The following is a 6,000-nucleotide window of genomic DNA, read 5'->3' as shown; positions in this document are numbered from 1 at the left end:
GTTACCCAGGCTGGAGTGCAATGGTGCGATCTTGGCTCACCGCAGCCACCGCCTCCTGGGTTCAGGCAATTCTCCTGCCTCAGCCTCCTGAGTAGCAGGGATTACAGACACGCGCCACCATGCCCAGCTAATTTTTTGTATTTTTAGTAGAGACGGGGTTTCACCGTGTTGACCAGGATGGTCTCGATCTCTTGACCTTGTGATCCACCCCCCTCGGCCTCCCAAAGTGCTGGGATTACAGGCTTGAGCCACCGCGCCCGGCAAGATTTCTGTTATCACTGTTGTACAGATGCAGGAGCTGAGGCTCAAACACTTGGTCACATAGCCACAGGCACCCGTTCTCCAAGCAGGCTCCTGACTCCAAATTCTATGTTCTACTCAGTACGCTATTCCACCTGAGCTGCCGATCCATAAGAAGTTTTCTGGCAGGGTGCGGTGGTGTACGCCTGTAATCCCTGCACTTTGGGAGGCCAACGTGGGCAGATCACGAGGTCAGGAGATCGAGACCATCCCGGCCAACATGGTGAAACTCCATCTCTACTAAAATACAAAAAATTATCTGGGCATGGTAGCATGCGCCTGTAGTCCTAGCTACTCAGGAGGCTGAGGCAGGGGAATCGCTTGAACCTGGGAGATGGAGGCTGCAGTGAGCCAAGATCACACCACTGCACTCCAGCAAGTGACACAGCAAGACTCTGTCTCAAAAAAAAAAAAAAAAGTTTTCTAAAGAGTGGTATGAATTTTAGGTAGACAGGTAACAGACCTGAAATACATGTTTCCATAATACATCCCACTTTTGCTTCAAATGTCATCTAAATTTTAGATGCTGAACCCTACATCTGAGGGGTGTGCATTGCAAGCAGTGCTTTTCCCAAAAAGAACATTAGGTTAGCAAGGGAAGTGGATATCTTAATAAGGAATCTACTGAAAGCCAAATAAAGTTAACTTCAGAAATTTTTTTGACAATTATTTAAGACCTTTGTTAACAAGTGCTTGCAGTTTGTTGACTTGAAAAAAATCAAGTTGTAAACTTCTATTACAAATTAAAAATGAAGTTCTTAAAAATCTCATCTTGACCAGATATGAAACAATTTAAAAACCTTTAAAGACGTATTGAGAAAAACCAGGCTGTTTTAAAAAACACGTTATTACCAAAAAGAGATATCTTTGGGTAAAAATAATAAAAACCCCATGCTGCGTAGATAATGCAGATAGTTCTATTTATCTGGTCAACGGGCAAAAAGCAAGCAATCAAGGTCTTTAGCTCCCATCTTTTGTTCATTTCTTATTGCTGAAATTTCCTATTTCTTCTTGTTGGATGACTAAACCAGACCATAGAGATGGTAAGCCGGCATTTACTCAGCCCCGCCCTGCTCAGCCTGGAGAGTGGATGAATTCTCAGCTGGTGGATTGGCTGCTTTTGTCTCTTTGCCGTCTTATGGTTTAGTTTTCTGGGCGCCGTGTTGGTAATTAAAGTTGCAGTGGTACTGACATTGAGGTGGCTGCTGACCTTGGGTCTCATCTCCTTTTCTTTATCCTCTTCATTGCTGTCCTCTCTAGGCTGTCTTTGGCGAGGAGGGCCTCTGAGGAATCGTGGTCTATATTCCCGATACATATTCTGCCTCACTGGTCTGCCTTGTTCTCCCGCACCCTGGTTGTCAGCACCCTCCATCACTTCTCCCTGCACAGGAGGGTTGGAATATGGTGGTCGACGCCCATAGGGTCTCCCCATGTAGTAAGGTGGGAACCTTCGCCTGTAGTAGGGCCGACGTTGTTGGTCCTGGCCTTTGGGAGCACTCTCCAATCCGCTGTTCTTTTCCCCTGCTCTCACTATTCTGGTAATTGCGTGGAGGACCCCTATGATGTGTATAGCGTCTATAATGGTTACAGTCGGCTGTATATTTACTGCCTTGGACTGGAACGCCACCAGGACCTGTAACATCTGCTGCCTCTGCACGCTTTTCTCCTTCAACAACATCAAACTCCACGGTCTCTCTATCTCCTACACTGGGAAGGTACTTCCTGGGGTTATTCTTCTTTATGGCAGTCTGGTGTACAAATACATCTTCCTTGGTGTCATTCCTGTCGATGAAACCATATCCGTTCCTTACACTGAATCATTTTACTGTTCCCAAAACCTTCCTTGCGATGACCTTCTTGTCCCCGGGCCACTGCTCCCTGCGCTGCTGCCTGTAGTGCCGTGTTTGGTGTTGGTGGCGCTGAGGGCGGGGGTGGCCGGCGGCTGCTGGGTCTCGGCCTCACTGCTCATGGTTGCGGTGATTATGACTTGGGCCAGCTGCGGCAGCTGTGGCTCCTCCAGGGGTATGATGGTACCTAGGCTGGCAGCGGCGGTGGAGCTGCTTAGGGGTCTCTGGGGTCCGCTCTCTGCTCCCACTACCAATGGAACCCAAGTTCAGAATTTCTATGTGTGGCACGTCTATGCCCATAAAAAGTAGATCCAGTCAGGCTTTGTAACTTCTGCATACACTACGTGAATGCTATACAGGTATTGATCGACTAACCACCTATGCAACTTACGACCATTTGACTTTACGGCCACAATAGCTAGCCACGACTGCTCTGCATCTGGCAGCGCAAACGTTGCCCAGCTGGGCGTACGACAGTGTGGACCAGCTTCCGGCAGCACTACCATCTCCGCGTGCACCATTTCAACGGTACATATAGCCTACTCAGCTTACGACCAAATCGTGTTACGACCGGTCCGCGGTCCCGACTGTGGTCCTAAGTCGAGCACTAGCTGTATATGAAGCATGAAACTGGGTTGGAAATTCTCAAGTTCTGGTCCTGCTTTCTCTTGAATCTTTATAATCTTGATAATTTCCCTGGCAAGAACAAAGCATTATGGATACTGTTTTGTTGGGAGTGCCAAGCTAAAAATCAGTATGCTGAAGAGAGTTGCAGTGAAATTTAGCCATAATCCCCAAAACTAAACAGCAAAAGTAGTAACAATAAATAGATTTAAACAATTACAGAGGGTTTGCTTTGTGCTAGGCACTATTTTAAGTCATACACATGCACACTCACACAAATTCATTAAATCCTCCCAAGAATCTTCACTAACACATAAAGAAATTGAGGCACAGAGAAGTTAAGTAGTTCTAGTTACTTAAGTTAACCAGGGTTACACAGCTAGTAAGCAGTGAAGCTAAGATCTGAATCCAAGCAGGCTGGTACACGAGTTCATATTCTTAATCACTAAGTCATGCTACACCTATATAGTGGTTTCTACCATATTCCTGTTGCATTTTTAAAGTAAACTTTTAATTTCTGGACAGTTTCAGATTTACAAAAATGTTACAGAATAGTACAGAGTTTCCATACATCTGATATAATTTCCCCCACTATTAAATCTTACATTATTATGGTATATTTATTATAATTAATAACTCAATAGTAATACATTATTATAAACTTAAGTTCATACTTTATTCAATTTTGTTTTTATTTTTTTTGTTTTTACTTTTTTTCGTTAATTTTTTACATCCTTTTTCTGTTCCAAGATCCCTTATTACATGAGATCATGTCATCGTGTCTTCTTAGGCTCCTATTTGTTCTGACAGTCTATCAGACTTTCCTTGTTTATAAAGCCCTTGACAGTTTTGAGGTATACTGGTCAGAGTTTGACAGGTTTCTCCTCGGTTAAGGTATACACCCCTTTCACACAGTATACTCTTTGGAAGGAAATCACTATGCAGAGCTCACATTTAAGAAGTGGGGAGTTAGGCTCTACCTCCTTAAGGGCATTATATCTACACAGAATATTTGGAATTCCTTTGCATGGAAGATTTGTCTCTTGTCTCCCATTTATTTATTTATTCAATCCTTTATTTATATCAGTACAGACCTTTATTTATATCAGATCCTTTATTTATATCAGTGCAAATCATATATATATATATATGTGTTACACTGTGGGTTACAACTAAATACTAACTTATTTATTTTGCTGCTCAATGTTTTGAGCTTTGGCCATTAAGAGCTCTTTCAGGCCGGGCATGGTGGCTTATGCCTATAATCCCAGCACTTTGGGAAGCCGAATCTGGAAGATCACCTAAGCTCAGGAGTTCAAGACTAGCCTGAGCAACTTGGTGAAACCCCATCTCCACCAAAAATACAACAAATTAGCCAGGCATGGCAGCATGTGCCTGTGGCCCCTGCTACTTGGGAGGATCGCTGAGCCTGGGAGGCAGAGGCTGCAGTGAGTTGAGATCATACCACTGCATTCCAGCCTGGGTGACTATACTCCAGAGTGAGTATAGTCATGCAGCATGACAGAGTGAGACACTGTCTCAAAAAAAAAAAAAAAATCCTCTTTCAGTTGGCTCCTATACTCCTTTTGACACAGTTTAGTCATTTTGTTTTTGTTTTTAGCACTTCTTTACTTTCTGGCACTACAAGGTGCTGTGGGCTCATTTTGTGTATTCCTTGATCCAGTCCTAGAAACAGCCAATTCTCCAAAAATCATATCTGGTGCCCAGACTATTAGAGAATAGTCTGGGCACCAGATATGTTCCTTGCTACTAGGTTGTCCTGGCTTTTCAGTCCTCTCAAGGGACAAAGCAAGGAAATATAGGTGTGCATAATAAACCAAGTACATACACATATCTGTATATATAAAGTATTTCTATATGCATCCATCTGTAACTATATTAAACTAGAGTTCATACAAATATCTCCAACTCTAATCCATTACCACATGGATCACTCCAGCCTTCCCTTCTTGCTTGTCTATAGCCTTCTATAAAGCTACAGACAGTAAGAAACATGGTTCCTATCATCACCATCCAGTTATTAATTGTTGAATTTCAGTACACTTGTATAGTGGTTTCAGAATTATTACCCCATACCTCCACAGGAAACTTTATCAACTGCAGTACAGTGCTTATGTACAGTTCCCACAGCCTTTAGTCTTACAGTCTAATTTCCAAAGTTACTCAGGTCAACACCTTTTCTCTGGCCCCTTTCAGTGAGGTTATTGCATACATTTGTAATACAGTTAGATTATTTTGTCACTCTGCATTCCATCCTGGAATCCCCACACTCCTGATATTATGTTAAAATTTTTGCATACGTTAAATTCCACTCTGTGCTGTAACGCTCTATGGGTTTTAACACAGGCATGGTGTCATGTAAATACCAAAATAGTTCCACCATAAAAAAAATCCCGTGTGACTGATTTAAACCTCTCCCTTCCCCAAACTCCGTTTCTGTTACATTTTCCAAACAGAGAATGTTCTGTATATCATTGCTTCTCATTCTTTCTCCTTATTACATGTTCATATTTATAAATACGTGATCTCATTTCAATCTTGAGTGCTTCCACTAAGCAGATGATTGAGTAAAACTTAAGAGAAAGAAAGTGTTGGCCAGGCGCCGTGGCTCACACCTCCCAGGATTTTGGGAGGCTGAGGTGGGTGGATCACTTGAGCCCAGGAGTTCAAGACCATCCTTAGTAACATGGTGAAACCCTGTCTCTACAAAAAATACAAAAATTTTATTTAAAAGCGACAACAAAAGAAAGTGGCTTGGTCAAGATCTCAGAAGTGATGGGGCTGGCACTAGAACTTGTACCTATTGACTCCTGGTACGATCCTCTTCCCGCTAGTCTATTTCTTTGTCTTTTCAGTAGAGAGTGGCATGGTTATGCAGAGACAAGAAGAAGAAAAACAAGAGGAGGCAGACATGATGGTAAGTGATCATTTAAACCATATCTTATATGAACAGAAGCTTTTAATTTAAAAGTATGATAAAGTGGAATTTTAGTTCCACAAATTAGGTGAACTTGACGCTCCAAAATCCTTTCTGCTATCAACTACCTCCAAATGGCTGGATTAATATGTTTTAATGTTAAACACACCCCTGGGCCAGCAAGAAATAGAAATCCTCAGAGACCAAAAGCTAGCAAAAGTCCAGAGCTGAGTGAGTACTGAGGTTAGCAGTCACCCAAAGTCTACAATGTATAAAAAACAAAATGTGTCA

At 42.5% G+C, this 6,000-nt stretch overlaps 1 protein-coding gene and 1 pseudogene across 5 annotated transcripts in view; both read right to left on the bottom strand.

Annotated features, from left to right (window-relative positions):
* Positions 1-6,000, bottom strand: part of METTL8 (methyltransferase like 8) — a 117,836-nt gene that overhangs the window by 96,966 nt on the left and 14,870 nt on the right. The window lies entirely within an intron of this gene.
* Positions 1,145-2,554, bottom strand: LOC116561182 (annotated as a pseudogene).

This window comes from Sapajus apella, unplaced genomic scaffold, assembly GCF_009761245.1.
Source record: "Sapajus apella isolate SASKATOON/1434 unplaced genomic scaffold, GSC_monkey_1.0 scaffold28, whole genome shotgun sequence".
NCBI lineage: Eukaryota > Metazoa > Chordata > Mammalia > Primates > Cebidae > Sapajus > Sapajus apella.
Note: the sequence above shows the minus strand (reverse complement) of the source record. Positions and strands in the feature narration are given on the sequence as shown.